This window comes from Patagioenas fasciata, chromosome 4, assembly GCF_037038585.1.
Source record: "Patagioenas fasciata isolate bPatFas1 chromosome 4, bPatFas1.hap1, whole genome shotgun sequence".
Lineage (NCBI taxonomy): Eukaryota > Metazoa > Chordata > Aves > Columbiformes > Columbidae > Patagioenas > Patagioenas fasciata.
In genome coordinates this window covers 30,614,459-30,641,536 of record NC_092523.1, presented here as the reverse complement: position 1 = coordinate 30,641,536, position 27,078 = coordinate 30,614,459, and the positions used below count along the sequence as shown (strand labels likewise).

General features: G+C 38.0%; 1 protein-coding gene across 1 annotated transcript in view; it reads left to right on the top strand.

Annotated features, from left to right (window-relative positions):
- DLC1 (DLC1 Rho GTPase activating protein) overlaps positions 1 to 27,078 on the top strand; it is a 232,547-nt gene that overhangs the window by 101,318 nt on the left and 104,151 nt on the right. The gene's annotated exons all lie outside the window — the stretch shown is intronic.

Below are 27,078 nucleotides of genomic sequence, written 5' to 3'. Positions count from 1 at the left end.
TGTTTTCTGATATATGTGCTTTCTGAACACTATACATACTTCAGTGTTGGTATGTAAAACCTATTAGTGACTGTCTGCTAAGTGCTGTCAAATGCTTGCATTGTCATGATAAACACTAGGGAACACTCCACTCTTAGCACAATAGATTTCTAGAATCAATGTTGTTTTCTTCTTAATTTTTTTTAAATGGTACTTTGCTTCTGTACTTCAAATATAGCTTGAAAAATACCTTAAAATATCCAAATGCAATCTACAATTCTGATTTATGCCTGATTTTTGTTGGTGATATTTTCTTGCCTTATTCTTCTTTGGATTGTTTCTTTTCATTTGCTTACTAAGGGAGAGAAATAGGTTAAAAGAAAGCTTATGAGAGAAAAGCTACAGTGCAAATCAGTTCTGTAAAAGCTATGAAGTTGTCTGGTCACTGTGTTGTTATTTTAGCTGTTGAAGTTCATAGTTTCCAAACTGTGACCTATATTTAATAAGCATTTTCTTTATAGATTTTTCAGGTGGCATTGTTTGGTATTTCTTTTTCTGAGGTATTTCCTATTTGGTCACATCCTTTCAGTTATGTCCAAACATGCAAACTGATTATAACTGACCCTACTACTTGCAGCTAATTTCAAATTCTTTGTCAAGCAGCCATGCAACATTATAGGGTTTTGTACATCTTTAGTAATTATGTACCATAAATGATTAAAAGCTATCTGAAAGTAATTTAAAAATCTTCAGGGTATAGTGATTTAATTTATACTTAAAGAATCAAGCTGAAACAAGTGTTTGCTATAGCTAATGTCTTGTTAAATCAGAAATAAAACTCAAAGCTCTGTGCTTACTTCTTCAGTGTCAAAACTACCTGTGACATCAGTGTTGATGAAATAAATGTATTTCTGACATACGCTTTATAACTTGTACATTTGCATATGAATTATCTCTCTATTCCTTCTTCATGCCCAGACTTCAGTGTTATGTTTTTTGTGAACAGCATTATATTTAATGTTACGAATATATAGGTGGAACTTTGTGCCATGTGGGGTCAATTTGCTGACTTTTCCATGTACATGAACACAAGCTAGACTGAACATAAATATTCTGGCCTTTTAATCACTTTTGTGTTTTGTTCAGCTATTTGCAGCTCAGATGCTCACGAGGTTATGATGGGTTTTTTGGAAATATTGAGAATGCATTAGGGAGCTGATTATTTAAATCAGGCCTATTGAATGAAGTCCCTTGGTTCTAGGGATAGTTAGTGCTATTTTTTTCAAATGCGGTTGGATCTTGATTCAGACATTCAGCTCTCATGTTTTGCAATTTAACTAGACTTTGTTTGATCATTGCTGCTTATGGCTGCCCAGATAAATGATATTGCATAAGACCAATAAATGACAAAGCTGTACATAAGGTGCAAAAGCCTTCAAAAAAAGAACATAGCATATTTCTATGTCTACTGTAAAAGAACAACACCGATATTATTTTTAATATTTATTTGGAAATAGCAACAATCTTACTCTTCTAGATTGCATTATTACAAACAGACTAAAATATATTGCAAACTATTAGACTGATGATAATAACACAGTAGGTAAAGAGATTGGATAGCATTGCATTAAAATTAAAATTAAACTCAAAATGTGCAGTCAAACATATTTTCTTATTTTGAGAAACTGAAGTAATAATTTCTTGTAGCTCCCTCTTTACTACTTAATATTATTTGACTTAATCTAGGACTGGAATGAGAGGTACAAGAAAGTAGAAATGTTTTGATTTCAATATTTCTGGTTCAGAACTCCTAAATACACAAATAAAAATCTGGTTTTACAAGTCTTTCTATTCTGTTAGCTCCAGATATTTTCATACTTTCAAATGCTTTTCCTATAGGCAATGAAACTTTTAGACCCTTAAGCGGACAAAGTTGCTTAAGCAGCTTAGAAGTTCACACATAACTGATTATGTTTATAGCAGCTATTAATCCTTGGAATTAAATATTTTCACAATTTATGTATTTTCCAACACACGGTAAATTTTTACTAGCTCATATGCAAACTTTCAGATGGAGTACTTAAAAAAACACAAAAACACATGCACACACTCTATTTTTAGATTTAGAGGATAGCCAAACATAATCTGAAAACATTGCTTCTTTTGTCAATTAATAACTCGAGAGTTGCATAACCATTTTTTTACAGTGGAAAGTGTAGTAAAAACTGCAATTGCAGAGTCCTTTTGGCAAAAACCTATAAATGATTAGCATATTGAGCGGAACATCAGTCATGCCTAACTGTTTATGCTATTGCTTCAGGTTGTGCGAATTAGGGCATTGCCAATGAGATACTGTGGCATCAGCTATTTCTGAGAAATGCATTTTTAAGAAGTCTCAATATCGTTGACATTTCTGGCAGCAGTCAAAAAAAATATTTTGAAATAACTTTTTAAGGTAGAAATTAAGTTCAAGCAACATGCACAGTCAAGGAAGCCAAGAGATGACTCGGGACTGGGATTATCAGCACCTGAATCAGGAGTATAAACCAGCAACCACCTTCAAAAGACTGTTTTACTCAGATGCATCTGTCTTTTAAGTAATTTATGTATCCTCGTGCATTTACTTACCTTGCTGACTGTTGTGATTTCTATTTTCAAATTCTGTTCACGAACTATGAAGAAATTTGATTGGTGAAAGTTTCATCTCACCTGTCAATAATGACAGTGTCTCTGTCAGAGTTAGTGGTATTGATTTCATTTAAAGGCTAAAAACAATCAACATATGAACCTCTGGTTCACATATATGTCAGCATTTAGTTTACTGATGTGAATCACACACGGGACCTCAAGAATAGTATTGATTAATTCTCCACCAAATGTAAAGTCAAGATGGCTCCTGACATAGAAGCCAATATTCAGTACGAGAAATCCACTCTGAGGTTCCTAATTCAGGGTTAACTTCAGTTTCTGGAACAGTGTTCGCAAAACAAAGGTGAAATGACTATAAGTCAACATTAGAAGTGTTGCCTAAGTCTCTTTGTGGACCTACTTCATGATTTCCCAATTTATTCTCAAATATTTGTAGGGAACAGTGAACTCTGTGAATTGGAAACATTGCTACAACAGAGCCAGTGGGAGGGGTAGAGTGAATATCCACATCTGGTCAGGGACTAGCACAGCTTATTTCTCTTAAGGTGGTGAAACTATGTGCTATCACATAAACAGGGCAGAAGGTTTAGTCTAGCCCTAAAGAAATATTAACACCATTGGTCCATAATGTTCAGAATTATACTAAATATTTTTTTTTTCCCGTGCGTAAAACAACTGACCTGTGGTATTTTGTTTTAATACACATTTAGAAGAGTTGCTGCTCTAAAATTAAAATAAGGTTTAAGTTACTGAGTACTGCATTTTAGTTATTAATTACAAACTTCGATCAATTACAAAACATAGAACACATGACTTGATCTAAAAAAGCAAGTGACACTACTTATCTGTAGCAGCAAAAATTCCTTAGCACAACAGCAAGCAAACGTGCTTTTCAGGGCTTTCATGATTCTACCAGAATATTCCCTCTTGCTTTGAAGATATACTGTGTGAAAAGTGTATAACCTCTTTGGGTAAATCTCAGGACTCTCTCTAACTAGTAGATTACAGACATCTATTTCAGCACCAATTAAAAGTGTCAGTCTCTCACATAGAGTAGAACAGATTTGATAGCCCATTTCTCATCCATGTTTTGGTGATCAGCAAGCAAACAGGAGGATAAAGTTGTAAGCACAAAGGCAGAAGCCTCATTGGATCTATGGCTAATGTAAAGTGTTTGAAAGCTCTCCAATGTTAGTATTTCTATATAGTCCTGGCAGTGAACAAGTCTCATTTCTTTCTGTATCTCTTCTAGATTTCTGGTATAGGTACTATTTAATAAAGTACAGGCTCAATGTCCTCTGGTGTTCATTTCCTGGGTTGCCTTTGATTCATGAGGAAGACAAATACACAGACTATTAAAGGGACCTTAACAGCAGGGTATTTCCTCTTGCAGACTTTAATTGTTGGTGTCAGGCAGCAGAGGACACTTGGTGCTTGGCCTCATGGTGAGATGAGCTGCAGAACACCAGGTGATGGAGTGATGACAAGGTGGGTTAAGCCCATCTGTGAGAACTCGCAGTGGGAAGACCTTGAAAAACCAGTAGTGACAGGTTCACTGGCAGTAAACAAGGCACATAAAAGACCAACTGCTTTGCACATGAGGTAGAGCTCTTCTAATTTCATCTAATTTAACTGCAGCTCTAATCAAAAAGTAAAAAAAAAAAAAAATCTCCACTAGAGCTTATGAACGTGTTCTAGATCCAATTCTTTCTATGATGCTCTGGATGCTCTGTTTTCATAAAGTCATTAAAGGTTCATCTATACATAACTTATTTTGAACCTAGAGCAAGCATTAAAAAATTTAATCTCACTGGCTAAAGGATAGCAGTTTCCACAGAACCTGGAAAGAAATGCAAGTTAATTGGCACAGTTACTAGTTTTCGGGCTCCTTTACAATATATGTAGCCAGTATTCTAGAGTAAGCTGGGCAAAATTAATTATTAATCATTTCTTTTTGCAAGTAATGTATCAGGTTTTAGTAGAACAGTCTTACTAGTGTTTTTGTCAGACCTTAGTAGGAAGTACCAGTTCCTATATAGGTAATCTTTCCTTTAATGTTCATGTTGCAACAGTTATAGAATTTGCTTTAGCTGAGTGTTTGCCTTCTAAATAAAAATGTAAGGTGAGCACTCGCACCTCAATCTGTCATACTAAAAAACAGTTACAGAAACTCTGCCAGAATATGCATGGATGTCTGCCAAACACTAATAATGCTAACAAATATATTTTTATTTCACTGTCATTTATTTCATTCCTAGAAAAAAAGGTTTGTGATGCTAATAGATACTGAAAACTGACATTTCATAACAAGATTCCTGATGAGTTTTAGTTGTTGGATTTTCTTTATATTTTTCTAAATGCAGTAAAATAGCTGATGTAATGTGAGTTATTTGACTTTTAGTGGCCTATTAACCACACACTACCATATTTGTTCTTCTGACTGAATTATTTCACTTTTAAAAGTCAAATCATATTCGCTATATGCATGTGGATATAAACACACAAACTTTAAAACGCATGTAGCACTGTGCGACACCAGAGTCTCATTAATCTTAGGGTGCTGCGGCCATTTTCTTCAGGTTTTGGAGGAAAGTGTATACCCTGAGACTGCAGCTTTCCTCTGAAAGACTGCTTAAAACTGTGCTAAATTGACTGGAAGCAGGATGGCCTCTAAAACTCCCCATGATTGTCTGTTGTATACTACTGTCTTGAGTCTTTAGTAGTGAAGCGTAGGCCCAGATGGTGTGAATGTGCTCTGAGGGGGAACCAGCAGTCAAGAAGGCTGAATATCATTGAAGAAGAACAAAAATGTTCAGGTCCCATGCCTGAACAGGAAAACAAGTGATTTCTGGAAGGCTAAAACAAATTCCATTAAATCATTGCATAATAGTAAAATACATCTGAAGTATCTGAGAACCATCAGAACCTCTTGTGCATTGAATTCTTAAATATTTAGCCAGCTTCTGTTTTCTTATTCTACCAGCCATCACCATGGACCTGCTTTTATACTTCTTTGGAAGAGCTTTTTAAATCAAAATATGCTGTTGTTATCTTCAAAAGCATTTAGTTTTGTTAATTTCTTTAATGTAGTCTCATCTGTTTTGATCTTTAAAATACTTAGAAAAGCTTAACTCAATTATTTCAGGAAAATAACAAGGATAGGCAATTATTTTTACATTGCTTTGGTCCATATAATACACTTTAATGCTTTTCTAGCTATGATATTTGTCTAGATTCTTTGGTGATTGTGTTACTTGTGGAAACAACTTTAAATATTTCCATAACAAATATTCAAATGTTGGTATTCACTTTAGAGAAAACAACTAGTGCCTCAGTATTTTATATTCCTCTGGTGAGCAATTGAATTTTTATTTCTTTGCTGGTTTGCTGTCCTGAGTTTTATGTTAAAATTACCTTACTCTAATCAAGGGACTTTATTTCGCTGGTAGGAACAAAGATTAATATAGTGCCAGCTGAGTGATCGCTGCTGGCCATCATGCTAAATCCTTAAGCTGTCCTTTTTCTGTCCAATCCAATGTGTTTTTAAGGCAATATATACTTCTCTTGCTAAGGCAAAATTTTTAATGCAGAAACTATGTGATTAGGAAAAAAAAAAGGCATTAGCACTGAAGTCTTTTGAACATATTTTGAAGTTAATAATTAGTTTCATCACAAATTGGCAACTTGTAAGAATGTCTCTCAGACTTCATCACTTACTGGTGAAATACAACTAAACAAAGGATAACTCTCTTGAAAGAGATCTTTGGAGGTCCCTTCTCCAACCTCCTGCTCATGTAGGATCAACTCTGAGGTCAGACAAGGTTGCTTGGGACTTTATCCTGCCTGGTTTTGAAAACCTCCAAGGGTGGAGCCTGTGCAACCTCTTTAGGCTACCTACTCCACTGTGGTACTGGTTTCATGGAGGAGATCGTTTTCTCTGTGTCCAGTCTTATCTTTTCTGTTTTCAATTTATATTGTGTCATTCTCACATGCACAATTTGAGGAACATAGCTCCATCTTCTTGTTGACCTCCCATGAAGTCTTCAGGAGCTGCTGGTAGGACCCCAAAAGCCATCTCTTCAACCTGCACAAGTCCTGCAGCCTCAGCTCAGAGGCCAAATGATCCAAACCAGCTTGATGGCCTTCTCCTGGACTTATTCCATTTTATAGGTGCCTTTTTAGTACTGGGAGTATCCTGAAACTGGACTTGGTATTGCAGATGTGGTCTAAGAAACCCTGAATAGTGGGGGATAATCCTTTCCCTCAATTTACATGCCACACTTTTATTGATACACCCCAGGATGCTGCCAGCTCTCTTTGCTGCCAGGGCACACTGCTGGCTCATGCTCAGCTCTCTGCCTGCCAAGACCCCAGGGCCTTTTCCATAGAGCTGCACTCCAGCCAGTTTTTTATCATAAATTTATCCACCCTTCCAGACTGTAAAATCCCAACTTGCAAACAAAAATATTGTGGGAAACAATGTTTCATGATTGAGCTCTTGTTGTCAAAGCAGAATATACAGTGGAAGGCTTATAAATTCATTACTTTCAGCAAATTCAATTTAGTATTACATTATAACTAATTAAAATGTGCTCACATTTTAGAACACCACTATACAGACTGTAAACTGATACTCAGTATATTCTGGCTAGTGTAATATATTTAATCTTAATCAAGTTGCTTTTCAGTATGAAGTTAGTTGTCAGTTACACAGTGGTTCAGTAGCATTTATATTACCCCGTCCAGATTGTGATCTCTTATTATACTGGACATCAGAAACATTCCAAAAGAGGTAGTCCCTGACCAAAAATAGCTTTTAAATCAAAGCAAAACTGGACGAGTTGTTCTTCCTTTCCTTTTTTTGGTTATAACAAGAATAACAGAGAATGGTGATAATCAGTTAATCAAGTTATTTCTAGCCTAAGTTTGTTCAGATGGAGTTCATGGTAGAGAATTATTTTGATTCAGATGAAATATAAACTAGTTCACTTGGTCCTAATTGATACTGACATGTAATCATTAGTCCATGTTTTCCAACATAGTGATGTGACTGTTGGTTTGGAAATCAGGTAATAGGCTTTCTTCTTCTGCGTCCAGAAAAGGAGCCAGCTTCTCAAAAGCTGAGGTGCCCAGAGCTAAATTTTAAAATTAAATTTTGACTACATTTTCATAGTTATTTAGGTAACTGAAGATGAAAAACAAGCCTTCTGTTGTGACACCTGCCAACTGCATACAGATTACCAGTAAAGGTTACATGTGGGCAGCAGAATCTGCGCATGACACAGAATTATAAAGGTACCTAGTCATTTCTGAAAAATATAATAGGGTCTTCTTTAGGTTCCTAGACAACATGCAAAACATTTTGAGATTATATTATGCTCCTGTGTTCATATTTTAAAATAGGATTTGGACTGCTAGGTTGTTTCAGAGTTGTTGAAGATGAACCAAAGACTTGAACAATTCTGAATAATCTTTAGTATGAAGAGCTTAGAGCACTTCAAAAAATATGAGAAGATAACTTTTCTCTTTTTGCTTCTTTTTGCAGAGGAGTAAGAAATTATTTCAGTCCAGATCAACTGGGACATGAGCTTTACTCCACAAAGCCAGCACAGGGCTTTGTTGTTTATATATTTTAGGTACTTACATGCACACTTTAAACTCCTGTCTTATTAGAATGAGAAGCTCCTTTTCACAAATCCTTAGGGAAAAGAAAGAGCTCTTTGATGTTTGATGAGAAGTCATGCTTATTTACATTCCTCTAAGGACATGCTGAAAACTCAGGTGAGAGACACCCAAAAGCACACTTTGCATTAGGCACACCTGGAGGCAAAGTGTCTTCCTGATGCAGAACCGTCTTTGGCAGCACAATGATAGGGCTGTATGTAACTGTAGAGTCACAGGTTGCTCAGTCTGTTTGGTTTTTTTCTTAATAGTTGTTGACTTGTGCTCTGAATGCCTTCTGATTTAGCAAATGATGCTTGAGAGAGTTGCTGTATCTACTTGTAGTATGTTCAACCTAAGTGACTAGATATTTTATTACCTGTAAACTCAAAGATACTAACCATATCTGACTAAAGGGGGTTTTCCTTATTCTGAAGATTTTTGAATACTTTGTGGTATCTAGTCATCAAGTTTAGCCATGGTCTTGAATCTCCTCTGCCAACACTCTTGTGAAATTGGATTGCTTTTGCATGTATCAGGAAGAGGCAATCAAATCAAATACTGATTCTCTAGCATATGGTAGGTGCTATTGGCTTTTAAAATGTACCAGCATACAATTCATATATAGAAAATCAGTCAGTTATCTCATGTAATTGCTTTATTTCCATCTTCAACCTACCGTTGTGTTGATTTTGACTATTAGTGAATCTCCTCTTCACGACATTTCAAATAAAGAACTGAAAACCAAGTTTATTGATAGACACAACTGCCAAATGACCTATAAACTATAAATCTGCAAGGATTTATCCCTGCAGGTAATCAGTGCAGTCACATGAATTGGACTAAGCTTGTAAGCAGAAGTTTGCATAATCCAAATCTAAAATTATTTCTCTGAAAGTTTCTCTGGGTGAATAGCCTCTTTAGTTCAATTGGTAGGTATTCATTTAATGCCCAATCTACAGTGGATTCAATTGCTTCTGCTGCTGTACTTTGGCCTAAAAGAAAAGGAGATACTTTATAACCAATTTCAGAATGCTAGACAGGTACATCATATCTTAGTAGGCACCTATAAGCAGAACTGAAAGGCAAAGTAGAAAGAAATCAGGAATTTTAATACATACCAAAAAACAGGCTTGAAATTGAAGAAGAGCAGTTAAAATATCTGTTAGAATGCAGGGAAAAAAGAAATAAAATAAACCACTGCTTGTTCCAGGCATGTTGCCTAATTTACAGTGTCATCCTAGAATCAATGTTTCTTCATGTTGCAAGGAAGATAAAGAAAGATCGAGACTTCGGACAATAGTTTTTTAATCTATCATTTGACTTACACAGAGCACAGTGTGGAAAAAAAGCCCGTGCTTACACTAGAAAGATTTTGATTTTGTAGTTACCATGGGAGACTCTCAACGTAGGGATGAAACTAAAGAGTGTTCAGAGAGTGCCAAAGACTTATTTTGGAGGTATAGCTCATGCTAACTCCTTGAGTGGAATAACATTTTTTTTGTGCCAGTACAAGTGTGCCTTTGACTAGGCTCTATATCACATTCATAACTGATATACTCACTCTGGCAAAACTTTGAAGTGTGTATCAGGTTAATCAATTTTATCAGGTGTAATTTCATCATTATCAGGACATTTGTGGCTGGAAAATGATTGGGAAGTTGAAAGACACTCATGGGAATAATCTCTAGTTTTTCTAAAATTGCTTTCACTCTTTTAGACGAAGATCTCAGACTTGTAGGTTTCATACAGATCACCCTTACAACTTACTTCTGACTATGTTTTGAGCATGGATCCAGACTAGAATTGGTATGAAAAATGCCTTTTAGCAGCTGTTCTACTACCTTTTGCAGGATCAAACAGGAACAACAGGTCAGGTAGAAGACAGTGTTTCTGGCACATGAGTTAGCACAGGATTCACTGCTAGATTGGAAGCAGTACTGGCTTTTTCAGTCAGGGACTCAATACCTGCTATTCCAAAAGTAAATGTTTTTGCTTTTTTTTTTTTTGGTCTCCCAGTACAATAGTTGTTCATGTTTGATTACCCTGTGTTTTAACCATTTGATCTTTATGTGCAATTGCTTGTCTGTTCCTGCAACATAATGACAGGACAACAGAGGTGACAGATTCAAAACAAACAGGGAGAGACATTCATCCACACAATCTATAACTGAACTGTGAGGCTCCTTGCCCCAGCAAATTACAGATACTCGAGTTCTACATGGGTTTAGAATTGTCTATACAAAGTAATGACAGAGAAATTGATTAGTATAACCCTTTATCCAGTGAAATTAATGACAGTCTTACCACTAATTTTCATAAGATTTACCCAAATCATAATCCTCTCTGTACCAGTTCAAAAATTACCCAACATGTCAAAATAGTATTGCAATATTTCCAGTGGATAAGTCACTATCCAATTATTCAATATGTTTTTAATGTGTCACAAATGGTATTTTCTAGTAAAAATGTATTGAATATTCAGCCCTAATACATACAATGAATATAATTTTATTATGTGTTTCTTATGTTTTGTAAGAGGCATGTATTTCCTCTAGGAAACAGTACCTGCTAAATGTCATCAAATCAAAAATACTATATAACTTATACAGCAACAGCAAAAGTCCCCACATGTTATTAAACTTTCTAGCAATAGTTAGGGAGACCTTAAAATTTGCAGAAATCAATCAATGATCAGAAAACAGTAAGCCAAAGCAATTCTTCAGCTGAATAAATAGCAGAGAAAAAAAAAAGTATGGTCATCTCTCATAAGAATATAAAACCGTAAACAGAAACAAAGGCCATACTAAAAACTGTATATATGTGTGTGTATACATATATATGTATACATATATATATATATACACGCGCGTGTATATATGTATACGTAGACATATATATGTTATAGTTGTAAGCAAAACTTTGGCATCATTTTGTCTTTAATGGGGAACTGGACATTGAAAAACTAACCAAGAAAGGTTCCAGTCCAAGAAGATGCTGTATATATGAACTTTTGCAGTACATTTCTAAGGCATTTCCAGAGAGGCAATGTATGCCACATTAGACAAACTAAGAGGAATGAGAAACAGACATCTTTTCATAAAGCAAATCTAGATTAAAATCTTCAGCAAAGTAAATTGCATTTAGTTATATTAAAAGACTGAGAGATAAGAAATGAGCCACACTCTTTTTTCCCCACAGAAAAATCACTCTAGCTTAAGTAAGTTAAACTGACTCCACTGATCCATAAAAAGAATTCCACATCTGGAAAATCTTTGCTACATCTGTGTTGGGGTTTCATGCTTTTTGGTGCTTTGTTCACCAGTTCCCATGACTCTAACTTAAACCTCTCTCTTATTTTCTTAAATGCATTCCAGTTCAACTAAAGACATAGTGATCATTTAATTTCCTGAGATGGGTTATTTAAGCTTCCTTACCTGTCTTCCTTAAACTAAGCAAAAGCAACCCTTAAAAATAAAGCAACATTTAAAAAGAAAAAAATAAATGTCTTTGTAGTATTCTACAGTATGGACAATTGTTTTAATACACTGAAGTGAGAATGAGAGTTGTAATTGTCAAAGATAACGGACAAGTAAATCTGGTGTTATTGTAGATTTCCAGCTGAATTTAGCAAGTAGCAGCTTGCGCAATGCTGCTGAAACACACTCCAGCACCAAAACTCCCTGTCTGCCATGTGCCATGCAGCAGCAGCACTGCTTGAAATCTAAATTGTATTGACTAAACCAGTACAGTGCAGACAATCAGAAGAGAGTTGGTTCCTCTATTCCCTTATAGTTATTTCCTATATAGTGTTACACAATTGCTTACAAATGCTCTTTATCTATTCATTTAGAAATCCAGGAGATGGATTTAAAGATCCGATGATAACAAAGTACCACAAACAAAGTACTTCCCAAAACTGGGAATTTCCACACTTAAAAGAGCTCCGGACTGAATCACGTAGGTTTCTTTCATTTGTACTGTCAGAGGAAGGTACAGGCTAAAGGACGGTCAAACTTGGAGTGCACAGCCAGCAGCCAGTCATCAAGGACAGAACGGCACCTCATACATCAACTCAGTCACACAGCAGAATTTCTACAACTAGGCAGGACATGGGCTCAAGTACTGACATGCAGTTATGCCTCTTGTTTATTGATTGTCATGCTTCCCAATTTATTTTTGGCCCATGCCATCTGGCACTTTTCTAGACAAGACCCATGAACACCTTCAGAGATAGCATGGACCAGGGACTGTTTGAAAACAAGAAGTAGAATGAGGTTCATGCTTACTTGTATAGTGAGGTCTTGATCAAAAAGATCAACCAGATTAATTAACCTCTTCTAACGCATGGAAAATATGCCACAATGAGATTCTAGCATAAGGGTTTGAAATACTGCTTTCATCTAACTCTTTCCTCCGTTTTCATTCCTTCTGACAAACTACCTTCCAGGTTTTACTGAAAAGGAAATTCTGGAAATTAATTATTTTGGTTACAGACAAATGGGACTGGTAATTCTTCACTTTTGCCTTTTAACCATCTAGCTACCATTCAAGAGTAATTAATTCAGGAAAGAAAAAGGAAAAAACAGTGAGCTAGAAAATTAGCAGTCTTGCTGCTCTGTTCCGAGTACCATTTGAGCAGAACTCAAATGACTTTCAGCTGCCTTTATGCTTCCTTAAATCACAGGGCCAGGTAATCTCTGGAATAACTGCAGAGAAGAGGTGTGGCAGAGTGCCCTGGCAGGCAATAACAAGTGCTCCAGCTTATGCTTCCTGGAGAGCAGCAACTTGTAACAGGGGTTGCTGCCCCAGTGCTCCCCCTCCTCTGGGACAAGCCTTTGGAATGAGCAGAGTTACGTCAAGACACGCTTAGCACTTGTTCCTCGTGTGTCAGTACCAATCGTATTTTGGATAGCGTGCTGAGTTAAGTGGAAGTCACCATAGCCATCATTGTGGAGTGAATACAAAATTATTATCTGCATGAGTGCTCTATCAGCAACCTAACTACAAATTGATAAAACCAGGGGAAACCTTATACCTGTGTGACAGAGAAAAAAGAAGCTCAGGGGCAGGGCTCCACATTAATTTGGGAGAAAAACAGCCCTGTTTAACATCCCAACCCTGTCAGCGCTGAGCAAGCATTGCCTACCGATGTCCTCGACACAACAGGAGTTAGGATTTGCTTTTATTTCCAATGGACCTTTGAACAGCAGATCTCACTGATAAGCAGCACCAAATTTCATTGATTCAGTCAAGTGACAGTCAAGTGAACTCAAAGGCAAAATACTTTCCTGAGCCTGCAGCAATTAGACACTTATCCCTTCATAAAACTGTCCTTAAAGAAACAAGAAAAGTGTGCTATATTCTTAGCAATTCTGGTTTATGCTGCAAATAGCACAAATTTTGGAGTACACTTTTTCTCATAGAATTGAGAAATCCTCTTTCTGCAAAGCTCATAACAAGACAAGTTCTTATCATCATGCCTGATTTGTTAAATATTGGTGTTTACCACTGAATCTTTTTAATTACTGGGGCAAACAACAGTTGTAAATCATAGTAGGAATTTAGGTGCACTACAGTTTAATTCATGAAGTGTTAATGGCCTTCATATTTCATCAATCAAAAGATTAACTTCCTTGAGCACAAAAAAGCTAGTTCATATTCCCAGACACAAAAAAATCCCTACATTAAAGTGGAGAACATGTTTCAACTGACCCTTGATATCTGTAGCTCAGGGATAAAATACATTTCAGAGGAGTAGTTATCACCAAACTAAAATTTATAAACTGCCAAAATTTAAATTAAGGCTTATTCTTAAGGAGCATCCAAATAGATTAAGGTTAGAAAACCGAAGAGCCATAATTCTACTCTCCAGTGATGTTATAAAATACATATGCTATTATGACTAGACTGTAACAGTATCTGTAATACCTAATTATAATTAACTGATTTTGAAGGTGCAATGCAATTTTTTTTTCTTTCCTTCGTTGATTGCTCTGGATCTCTGGAGAGAAGCACTGCTGAACTTCCAATTTGAACTTAGTAAATCATTTCACATCTAACTCTGTGAGGACACACGCTACTTTGTAGCTTATCCTGCAGTGCTTCATGCTAAGAGTAGCATAAACCAATGAAGAAATGTGCCAAACCTTATACATTTTTGAGACTTTGTTAAATTCTCTATGCACACTTCTAATTTTTACTGAACTTTATGGAACTTCCTGGGTTTAATACCCATATGAGTTCCATTAAAAATAGGGAAGCCATTCCCAATTTCAACAGCATTTATGAGGGTTGAGCTGGATTCCACTCCACTGTACCCTCCAACTCTACTCTTCACTCCAAATCCTTCTGCCTTTATTACCCTACCACAACCATATCCTGAGTGTGTTTACTTGGATTTCTCAAAGAAGACCTGTATAGTTTCAGGCCTCCAAGTCCAGAACTGATCCCAACTTTCTTGTCAGACCTCTGGAAATGAACTCCTGACTTCATTCTAAGTAGTAGCTTAATTCTTCTAAGGTATCTCAGGTTTTTAAGTAAGCAAATCAGTTTTGCATAGGATGTGGGTTATTTTCTAATAATGCTCTTTTTTGCTTGATTACACAGAAAACATAAAAATAACAAATCCAGTTTTCTTTTACTTGTACTGGTTTGCTCAGTTCTTGTGGTATATACTTCTGGCTTAAGTCTGGTCATCTAGAATGGCTTTGGTTCTTACTGTATGTCATGTTATGTCACTTGAATGGGGGAGATTTTCCAGCTCATTTTCCAGAGTATTTTCCTATTCACTAGCGCAGTTAACAGAAAGTGATGACTCAGTTTATGATAAGCTGTCAAATTAAGCTCTTCTCTGCTATCTTCTGCTAAAGCTTTCCTGATACCTATTCAACAATTGTTTATTTCCTAGTTCCTTTTTGATAAGTTTCTATTCCTTCAAACCTTTTCCTCATAAATAGGAAGGAAATCTAGTTCCACCACTGCTGTTTGTCACAAGAGCTGACCAAAAGGCAAAATCAGAGTCTGAACCAGCCCCTGGAATGAAGTTTCCTTATTGAGTAGTGCCTAAAAGGACTCACAGACCATGTGTACATTCCTCTGTTAGCATATATAGCAGCCAATACAGTATATTGTTTCTTGTAAAGTGTATGTCAATTCAGTGTGATTGTATCCCTTGTCTTCCTTTACTGTATGTTTTTAAGGCTTTTTTTCATTGTTCTTTCAAAGTGTTCATTCAATATATAACCAGGTGAGCATGATTAATTATCTCATATTCCATATGAAAAAACTACCCATCTGCAGAGAAAAGCAGACCTACAACAGGAATTGAATACTTTCACCATGTTCTTACAGTGTCTATACTTCATTTTTCACCTCTTGGCACTGCAGCGGTCAGCTGTAGTATGCTCAGCCGCCTGTATGAAATCCACCTACCTGAAATGTTGAGAGGGATATGAATCCCTAGAACTTGTAGCAATTGTTTAGATGTGGATCTTGATGTACATCTCTGTTCAAATGCACACTGTCAATTTTTAAATGTGATTTATAGCCTGGATTACAGTTCAGGCAATAATTCCTGGTTTTCATTATGCATGAATCTGCTATGCTTGCAAAATATACATCCTTCTTCATGTATTCTGTGGGCCAGCTTGTGATTCACCTTTGCAGAGACAGATTGAAAGTTGTAATTGCCTGACAGAGAGCTTTGTGTTGAAGGTGAGTCATAGTGTTGCTTCTCCAACCGTATTTCAATGCCTTCTAAGTCCAGGAATTTGGATCACCAAAATGATTCACATTAAGTCTATCTATTTTTTAACCTATGTTGTTTTAGCGAGTTGGCTTTCAGCAAGCTGGGCAAACAGTTGCCCTAGTACTGAATAAGAAAAGAGTTTGGTGCAATAAGAAACACAGGCAAAAAACCTATGAAGAAAGAAATCACATATTTCCAGCTTTCTACTGCTAGTGTCTTAGGAAATAAATGTCTTAAAGAGGCTGTACAAGATGCAGACAGGCATAGAGAATTTGGCATAGAAAATGAACTTAAATACTAAGATGCAAATCTAACTGATGTAGAATTAGGACTTGAAGAAGCCACATGGCCATTCAAAAGCTACTACAACAGTCTCTGGTATGTAACAACAACTATGGACTCCCTTCAGAGATTTGAGACTGTTACAGACTGTCTGTTTGCAGACTAAACATTCCCCCTCCTACCCTTGTGTTTGCTGTGCTGACATGGTCCTGAGCTAACTATATGAGCTACACAGTGATCCTAATCCAGACTCTGCTGGTACAAAACCCGTGACTTGCCTCAATTCTGCTGCCTGTACAGTGTCCATTGCATTAGTCCGCTGATTTGTTCCTGCTCTTCTGAATTTTCCAAAATTATATCACACATTCACAATGCAAGCCATGTCTTTACATAGACTGTTGATATATTACTATGCTCTAGTCTTTCCTCTTCTTGCTGAGGGCTACTGTTCCTAACAGAGGTCCCCACCATTAACATCTTTTATTTCCTGCCAGGAGTATAAAGATCATGTAACCTCCATGCAGAAAGCACTCTGCTGGGAACTGTAAAAGCAGTGTGTGTTTACAGTAACACTAGACACCGTTTCAGAACAAGTCAGCATTTTTTGCCCAACAGGAATCCAGCACGTTGTTTCTCAGGCAAGGAGGAGCAGAACGAGCCTAAGGTCAGCATGTGCTTGCTGCTAATGCAACAGATCTCATGAACATACGTGATTCCAGCTGCCCTCCTACACACACTTCTCTGAGAGAGGCCTTTTTTACTGACGTGCATACAAAGTTCAGTTCTCTGTTTTAAGTTCAGCTTCACACTTATCTAGCCTTTTTTGCACTCCCTGGCTTGGTAGTTGTTAGGAGTTAACAGCCAGTCTCCGTCATTCCTACCTGGACTTGTGAAAAGCATTTGGTGTTGTCCTGCACAACATTCTTGTCTCTAAACTGGAGATCCACGGATTTGGTGGATGTACCGCTCAGTGGATAAGGAATTGGCTAGACAGTCACACTTAAAGAGTTGAGGTCAATGGCTAAATGTCCAAGTGGAGATCAGAGATGAGAGCCATTACTTGGGTCGGTATTGGGACTGGCTCTGTTTAGCATCTTTGTCAGTGACACAGATGGTGGGACTGAGTGCACCCTCAGCAAGGCTGCCCACAATACCAATCTGTGTGGTGTAGTCAACACACTGGAAGGAAGGCTTGTCATCCACAGAGACTTTGACAAGCTTGAGAGGTGGGCCTGTGCAAACCTCATAACATGCAACAAAGCCAAGTGCAAGGTCCTGCACATGGGTCAGGGCAATCACCAGCACATGGATTGAGAGTAGCCCTGCAGTGAAGGACTTGAGAGTGTTCATTGATGAGAAGCCCAACATGACTCATCAATATGTACTTGCAGCCCAGAAAGCCAACTGCATCCTGAGCTGCATCAAAAGAAGTGTGAGCAGGATAAGGGAGGTGATTCTGCCCCTCTACTCTGCTCTCATGCGGCCCCACCTGGAGTACTACATCCAGCTTTGGGGCACCCAACGTAAGAAGGACATGGACCTGATGGAGCAAGTCTAGAGGAGGGCCACAGAGATGATGGGGGGGGCTGGAGCACCTATCCTGTGAGAACAGGTTGAAAGAGTTGGGGTTCTTCAGTTTGGCAAAGAGAAGGCTTCAGGGGCACCTTATAGCAGCCTTCCGGTACCTAAAGGGGACCTACAAGAAAGCTGGAGAGGGTCTTTTTACAAGAGTGTGTAGTGACAGGGCAAGGGGTAATGGCTTTAAACTGAAAGAGGGTCGATTTAGATTAGATATAAGGAATAAATTCTTCACCATGAGGGTGGTGGGACACTGGAACAGGCTGCCCAGAGGAGTTGTGGATGCCCCATCCCTGGAAGTATTCAAGGCCAGGCTGGATGGGGCTTTGAGCACCTGGTCTACAGGAAGGTGTCCCTGCCCATGGCAGGGGCGTTGGAACTAGGTGGTCTTTAAGATCCTATCCAACTCAAAACATTCTATGATTCTGTGATGATTCTATAACTCATTCAGGCGTTAAAACATCCAGAGTCATCACAATGTTCCTTAAACAATATTCTCTGCTTTCATCCTTCCTTTAGCCTGTACAGTGCCCTTATTTCAGATGAAATAAAGTATTTTGAGAATTATATATGCCCTTATAGGTGAGTTAGTTCACCAATAGATTTACAAAGGCTATCTGGTTCCCCTGATTTCATGAAACACTGGAATTTAGTTCATATATGGCATATAGGAAGAAAGGGAAATTATCTGCTTGTCTGTCAATATAAAATTATAAGATGAAAGTCCAATGATGATGTTTGATTGAACTTCTTTCATCTGCTGGTGGCTCTGTCATTTCATGGTCTCAAGTCCTCACATCTTGTTATGTTCTTTCTCCAGTTTTTAAAACGAAGTGAGAACTGAACTAAAGACTTCCATGTTCATGACATGAACTTTGTGGAGATTCTGCTTTGGATTGAGCCTGGGAAGAGACAAGTGAGGCAAATCAGGACCACTGTTGTCCTGGAAATGTCATATCAGTCACATGAAAGAAGCAACAAAACTAGGGCTGGTGCAGCCCCTTTCTATCTGTTCCTAAGGATCAGAGGGCCAGGAGGAAGCAAATGCCCAGTAGACATTGTGCAAACATAGCAATTTGGTAAACTTGGTGATGAATTTTTGTAAAATAGACGTGAGGCCTACCCTTTCCCAGAAAATTTTACAGTAGTGCTCTTTAGCATGGCAGAATCACTGTGTTTCAGCCCTTTATTTATGATGTCTCCAAGCTTCTGCCGCTCTCCATCAAGCATAGCTAACCCAGCCCTGTGAAATACCCTACACACTAAGGGTGCCTTGGAGGCATTAACTTGAAGTGGAATTTTTTAACATTTGTGAGGGATTTAGACTTGCTGCTCCCACTGAATACTAATAATTGGAAAACAACCAATGAAAATGCAAACCTGACAAGAGGTTCTTCTGGAGTTTGCAGATGATCAGAGATTTTGTGTGCAGCACAGTGGCTTGAGTTTGAGAAAGACACTTTTTGACAGAGGAGCTTGGTGAAGACCCTTACAGCTTTCTTCTCAGTGCTATGGATGGACTGTCAGTTGTGACAGTCATAAGCATTTGATAAGAGCTCTGTTATCAAGTTAAATGTTCTGTGATACAAATATCCTAGGAAAGATATTCAGAAAACCTGCCAGGAATAATGAAATTCACAACCTGTAAACTCTCAGCTGAGATTTACTGACCTGAGCACTCAGGGTAGTCTCTAGCACAGGTGTATATTTGACGCTTCTTCCAACCTCTCCCATTTCTCCCCCCTCCCCTGGTATTTCCTTCATCTTGTCCATTTCTGCTGTATTTCTGCATTTAACACTCGACGTAAAGGAATACAGAATCACATTTATAGCTTGTGAATCAGAAGACCAAGTTCCAGTCATAAGGCTTAAGTTTGGTATGACAAATTTTAGATCTGGCAGCAGGTCCTTCTTCACTGGGAAGAGGTAGCAGGTTATCAAGGGACTGCTAAACTTTCTGAGCAAAGCAAACCTACTTTCAGGGTTGGTTATTTCTAAAGAGGATACAAACTATGATACTGATATATTCTTCCTATAGTATCGTATTCTACTCATCAGTCATTAAACCTTGCTATTTCAATTTTGATCTTACTTATACTATATTGAGGACTTGTGTCATTGCTGATAAATGTATCCTTCTGGTTTACATTTGCACCTTTTTTTCCTTGATTTATACTCACATATTTTATTTTGTCCTTATATAAGCTCCACAGATTAATTAGTCCTAGTGTGGAGGAAAAACATACAGAAACACACAAACATAACACTCTATTCAGTATCAGGTCAGTGTTTTGAAACCTTGTACCACCTTAAACACTGCCACTCTTTTCTTGGTATGCTCGCACTTTAAATACTTGTGGGCTGTTATCATTACTCTCCCTTTGCATTATTAGCTGTCATTTGGCTAAGCTGAACATGTTTTAATCTTTCCTCGTAAATCAAACTCTCAAGCCCTTAATCATTAATGTTGCTGTTATCTGAATTCTTTCAGAACTTGTTGACATCTTCGTAATACCAGAGAGGGTAAATCTACGTGCTGCATTTGAGAGCAGATGCATTTGTGCCAAACAGAGTATATCTGGTTGTTCTTTATGGAAATACTGAGAATGTAAATAATAGTTGTTTTTCTTCTGTTATATAGGTGAGCAAAATAGATAATATTATGATTAAAACATCAGGAAGAGTAAAGAAGAAATGCTGTACATTTTGCCACAGTTTTCAGTCAAACATTTGAGATATACATCCTTTAATCATTACTCCAATACTTTATTTTTACTAAATATACCTTTAAAATATTACTTTAACCTGTCAATCTCAGATGCGTGCTCTGTCTTCTTGTTTGTTTCCTTCCTCAAACTCTTTGGGGAGTGTTTTAGTCCCTTCTTGCAATTACCATATTTTTATAGGAGTTTCTACATCATCTACTCATAAATATTAAATAATTTCTCCATTATTTCACCAGCTCTTTAATTGTTTCCTTCACCCCTTCCGTTATGAAGTACTTAAAGAAACACTTGTACTTACTTGCTTCTACTATACATGAAGATCTGTAAGCAACTTCTCTGTGTATGTGTTGCTGATGCTGTTTTAGATATTCATGTTTTTTCCAGGCCTAATTTTGATTATTCCAGAGCCACTAATATCTTGCATTGAACCTGAGTGAACATATAATAATAAAATGTCCTCCTAAAGTAAATTAGGGGAATTTGCCAACCAGTAGATAATCCTAAGACCTAAAAGTTAGGCTAAGTACTGCTGTATCCTATCAGCCTTCTGGTTCTGAAACCAGGTAGTCCAAGCTCACAGTTCTTTCCCAGCCAATCATCAATACCTTTGTAGCGACCTGACCCTAAGTGAAGATTTTCTGTGCAGTGTAGTGATGCTTCAGATGGCAGATATGCGATGTCTAAAATCAAATGCCAGCAGGAACAATTAAGTGTATGGAGAAGTAATTCTGGCTGATTAGCTGCGAACTAAATTAAGTAAAGATGTTAAGCAATCCAATTCCTAGAATAGCAAACCAGAGTGTCTCATTAAAAGCTCATTTAATACTGTTGCTAGCTTCATGGAGTAAATATGAAACATTAACATATAAGAATAACTTCAGCTGGAGTTTTAGATTTCCTGCGTAAGTGTTTAAGGTATGCTGTGTACATTCATTATTCACAAAGGCTTTATTATGGATAACAGAATGTATCTTTCAGTTGATATGATGACTGCTTTAATCTTCAGGATAATTATGTTTGACACTCCCCATAAAGCTTTAACCTGCATCTGTGACGCATTAACCTTACAAAAGGTGAAGTGAAACATTAGATTCTTTATCTCTGAAAGATCAGGCATTAGAACTTAAAATCAGCCATTACTGCAAGACTTCAATTGAAATCATAAACTCCAGAAGAAAGACATCCTACAAAGCAGCATGCAACACTTACGGAAGTATCTCAGTTTCTCTTTTTTATTTAAAAATTATATATTTATATGTAATTGTAGCCAATTAAAAAAAAAAATCTGCAGCAGAATCATAGAATCATAAAATGTCCTGAGATGGGAGGGACCCACAAGGATCATGAAGTCCAACTGTTGTCCCTGCATATGACAACCCCACAGTTCACACCATGTGTCTGAGGGCATTGTCCAGTCTCTTCTTGAACACTGTCAGGTTTGGGGCTGTGACACCTCTCTGGGAAGCCTGTTCCAGTGCTCCACCACCCTCTGGGTGAAGAACCTTTTCCTAATGTCCAACTTGAACCTCCCCTGGCACATCTTCCTGCCATTCCCTTGGGTTCTGTCATTGGTTGCCGAAGAGATCAGCGCCTGCCCTTCCTCCTCCCCTTGTGAGGAAGCTGTAGACCATGATGAGGCCTCCCCTTAGTCTCCTCTTCTCCACGCTGAACAAACCAAGGGACTTCAGCCGCTCCTCGTAAGACTTCCTCTCCAAACCCTTCACCAACTTCGTAGCTCTCTTCTGGACAATTTTGAGTAGCTTAATATCTTTTTATATTCTGTGGCGCCCAGAACTGCACACAGTCCTCCAGGTGAGGCTGCACCAGTGCAGAGGAGAGCGGGACAATCACTTCCCTGCCCGGCTGGCAATGCTGTGCTGGATGCACCCAGGACACGGGTGGCCCTCTTGGTTGCCAGGGCACACTGTTGGCTCATGTTCAACTTGCCATCAACCAGAACCCCCAGATCCCTCTCTGTGGAGCTGCTTTCCAGCATCTCACTCCTCAGTCTGTATGTACAGCCAGGGTTGCCGTGTCCCAGGTGCAAAATACAGGACTTAATCTTATTAAACTTCATGCGGTTGGTGATTGCCCAGTTCTACAATTTGTCCAGATCCCCCTGCAGAGCCTCTCTGCCCTCAAGAATGTCAATAGCAAAGACCCCAAGAGTGCATGCTCTTCTGTTCAGAGCAAAACAATTGTTTAAAGTGATGTTTATTCCATTCCAACGTTTATTCCGTTCCATCAAGGTAGTATATGAGCAACGTTCTATCTAGCTATGTAATAGCTGAATTTTAATTGCCAAAAAGGAGGCATTAAATCCATAGTAGATGGATCCTCTGCTTCACAAAGCTGTGTATACCAAAGTCCCTCCCAAGCCCTGCACAACTTTCTCATTCCTTATTACATTTGATGAGGGACTGTCTTCCACCCAGTAGTGAGATGAAGCAGTGGGGTCAGTAAAAAAAGCCCAGACAAGACCATCTCTCTTGTCAATGAAGCCTGCTGCAGGGCTTGCAGCATCCCAGAGCTGTGTTTGCAAAGACTTCCCAGGCTGCACCTACCCCAGATGAGAAAATATCTTCTGGACTGTTGGTCGTTAGGATCCTATGCTGCTAAACTACTGTGAAAAAGAGTTTCTCAGAGCCTTGTCAATGGCTGCAACAAATGGACTTTCAGAAAGAATAAAAAAGGAATAAGTCTATGAAAGAGGAAATACCTATACCAAATCATTATCAATGGTTCGAGGAAAACTTGCTAGCATTTTTCAGCATCAGGAAAATGACATTTCCTTTCATTCATTTCCCCCAAAGAATTGGATTTGAAATGAACACAGAAATAGGGCACCTCAAAGAAGTTATGTCACAATTCCAGGACTAACAGTTAAAGTACGGCAGATATCAGAAACTGAAACCAGGAGTCTGAGGAAGTTGGGTGGTGTTAAAAATAAATCCCCAGTCTAACTACACAAATAAACATTTGCACAAAAATGGAGCAAGGACAAGTTATCATTCACAAACTGTCCAGCAGTGCTTTAATTAGTGAAATCTTGAAATCTACTGAGGGTCTGTTCTAATACCTATGCAAAAGTTTCTATTCGTTTTGCGTCCTACTTCATATGTCATTGCTTCCTGCTAAAATTCCAGTTTTTCTCTTGTTTTCTCCACCACTGAAGCCATAAACCATCAATTCAGAGTGTTACATCCTCCTTGTCTTCACCATGGCAAACAAACTTGTAGAGTTTGTGTTTCACAGTGCTGCAATGGCAGCAGTAGAGATGAGAAGGGAGGAGGACAGCTCAGCCTCTTTACCTCACTTAATAAAGCATACATTAGACAGAGCATTATTAATGAAGATGACTTACACGAGCCCCCTAAACCTCACTAAATCTTCTCAGGAATGAGCTTTTTCCATCTTACACTGCAAGCACTGGGACTTCTTCTTTGGTGTAAAATTTCTTGCTGCTCTTTGATCCCTCTTTTCAGAATGATCTCAGTCTGTACTCTGACTTATCTTCCTGCTCACCCTCTGACTTAGATGACTCCAACTCACATAACACTCCCCACACTCACATTTTGCTCACTGCTCCGTACACAGATACCAGCTACCACTAGATTGTTTTAAATTCATGATTTACAAGAAAATTAGTTTTATTCACAATGGGCATTCATATTGTTCATTGCAGACAAGCTCAAAAAATGTGTTGCTTTATCATCCTTTTTTTTTTTTTACAATTTTGTATAAGGTGTATCTAAAGAGGAAGACTTTTAACCTGAGGAACTTCCCATCTTAGTGTGACAGGGTAGACATAAACAGGAAAGAGGGAAGGAGAGAGTCAGTGGGAGAAAAAAAAACAGAAGACAAGGAAGGAAAATTGCTAATTATGAAAGAAGATTATAGAGACAGAATTTGAATAGGGGGTTTGGGAAGTGTTGGGCTGTTTGGGGTTTTGTTTGGTTTGGTTTTTTGTTTGTTTGTTTGTTTGTTTTGTGGAGTCTGCAATTTTCTTTTATTGTGATTTTGCATAGAGCTGCATTTGCATGGAAAAAAATAAGTACCTTAAGTAACGTATATTATTCTGTGAAATTTTATTCATTCTGCCCTAATTCTACTGCTGGGGCCACTCAAACTGTAATGTTTTACTCAGCTGACAAAAAGATATCTCAATATGAGCCATTTGCCTGCCAGGTCGCTGTGAAGGAAAAAGAAACAGTGTTGTTTAACACTATTGTGCTGTGGTAAAGCATGAGAGATGGCTAATGCTGAAAACTAATCCTAGTTCACAGCCTATTGCCATCAACTATTCTGTGTGAAAGAGTTACAACTGCAAAAGTTCTACAGCTCACATTAGGTATTTATAAGTGTTTGGACACCCCTATAGATTAATACTTCCATAAACTTCTCTAGGCAGATGCCTCATATATGGCTAAACGGACTGAAGTATTAACACCTACTTTCTCATTTGAATTTTAAACTCTGTCACTAGTGTTCACCAAATGTCCCATTTTTTCTCATTAATATACAGTATTTCAGAAAACAGTTGGCAGCAGGGGTAAGACTCGATATTCTAGTAATGTAAAGGTAGTTTATTACTGAAACTGGAAATATATCTTCTTTCATGTCATTCAGTTACTTCTTCTTATTTTGTATTTATGGTTGCAGTTAGAAATGGTTTCTACTTTCTCATGTTGGTTTATTTATTATTTTTGGACCATACAGTGATAGTGAGACAGCAGTTCAGAAACAGACAGATAAGCTTACACTTTGAAGTGCATAGAACTCCAATTAAGCTATGAGACTATTTGCAAAGTAGGGCCATAATCACACCATGAGGTTTACCAAATGTTGTCAGGATTTATTTTGGATCATGTTTAATTTGAAACTCATACATGTATAACAGAAGGCTGCTCTACTCAGTTTACATAAACGCAAACCATGTTATTTATCACACAACAAAATGCAATTAAGGTAGATATTTTGACAAGATCTTCTCAATATTTCACCAAAAGATGTCTCCAATATTTAGGTATGGAAAAGTCCACGAAAGCAACAGCAGTCATTGTGACCGGCATCATGGGCAGCTTTTAGGGAATGTGGATTTTGTGCATTTTCCTTCCAACTACTTAAACACACTTGTTCAAAAATACAGGTCTGCACCACGGCATGAGGGTACAGGGTCTGCACAGCTTACAAAAGTGGTGTGCAGAGAGGCAATGACTGTACCCAGGAGAAAGGAGGTTAGCCCTTGGCGCTTCGTCCTACTTCTGCTACTGTGGGGAAGCAGACCATGCAGGGACAGCAAGCAAGTGCATTCTTCCCATCCATGGAGGAAGCTCAGGAAGTTCAGGGCATGATACACCAAAGAGCAGACAAATTCGGTCTATGGGCTGGGAAGACTCCCAACCCATTCTATACTTTCTTCCGTCCATGACTGATCTTCTTTTTTACTTTCTTTTATCTTTATCATGCAGTGACACTTGACAAAAGAAAGAATCCTAATGTTCTCATTCAGTACCATGTAAGTAGGAGGTCAAAACGTGGGAAGAAAGAATAGTCTTCTTCACTATAACCCCTACCCTGCCTGCCTTCCCACTCTGAAGGTCTGGACTTCCATAACATGTCAATTTTCACTCCTAGTACAAGAAATGAGAAAAATAATGTCCTTCTAAAGTTTTTATTCTCAATTTGGAACAAAAAAGCAAAACTTGTTATGGAAGGATGTTTTCATTGAAGTGTCTCTTTGGAAGTACCACAGTGTTACATACCCATTCCTCTTCCTCCCATGATGGGAGGGAGGAAATGATGACGACAGAGTGTGGCTGCCACTGTAAGGTCAAGTCCTTCTACCTGCAGACTCCTCCCAGGGCTGCTCCCTGAAGAGGCATGGGGAAAGCTAAGCACTGGGAAGTAGTCCATGGGACAAACAAATTGCCCAGATGCACCTTTACAAAGGACATCTATGTGCTAAATGAAACTTCTGAATATTTTTACCTTATCTGATGGAATAACAGAGTTGGGGGTTTTTTCTAACCAAATCAAATTGCATAAAGATGTAGCTTTGTCATATCAAGCATTGTGTTGAAATTTGTCAAGCTTCTATTGAAACTTTTCTGTTTCAACAAAGTACATTTTATTTGCCTGTCTTTCTGTAGGAATTTCTCTAAATCTTTATATTCTGTTCTGATTGGTGGCTGCTTCTTGTCTAAAGATCTGACATGTAGCAGATGTCTCACATACTGTAGATATTGCAGTACCAGATTTTCTTTTGGAAAGCAACACATGACAAAGCCAAAATTCAAAGGACTTCTTTCCCAGTTTGGTCTCCTAGATAGCAGTTAGAGACATTTGCTGAGAGATGAAACAGTGACACATGCGATTCTGATTTCAAATCACTCTTTCATTTTGTAATACCTCTGGAGAGCTATGGCATTACCTTTCTGTTTCTGTAACAAG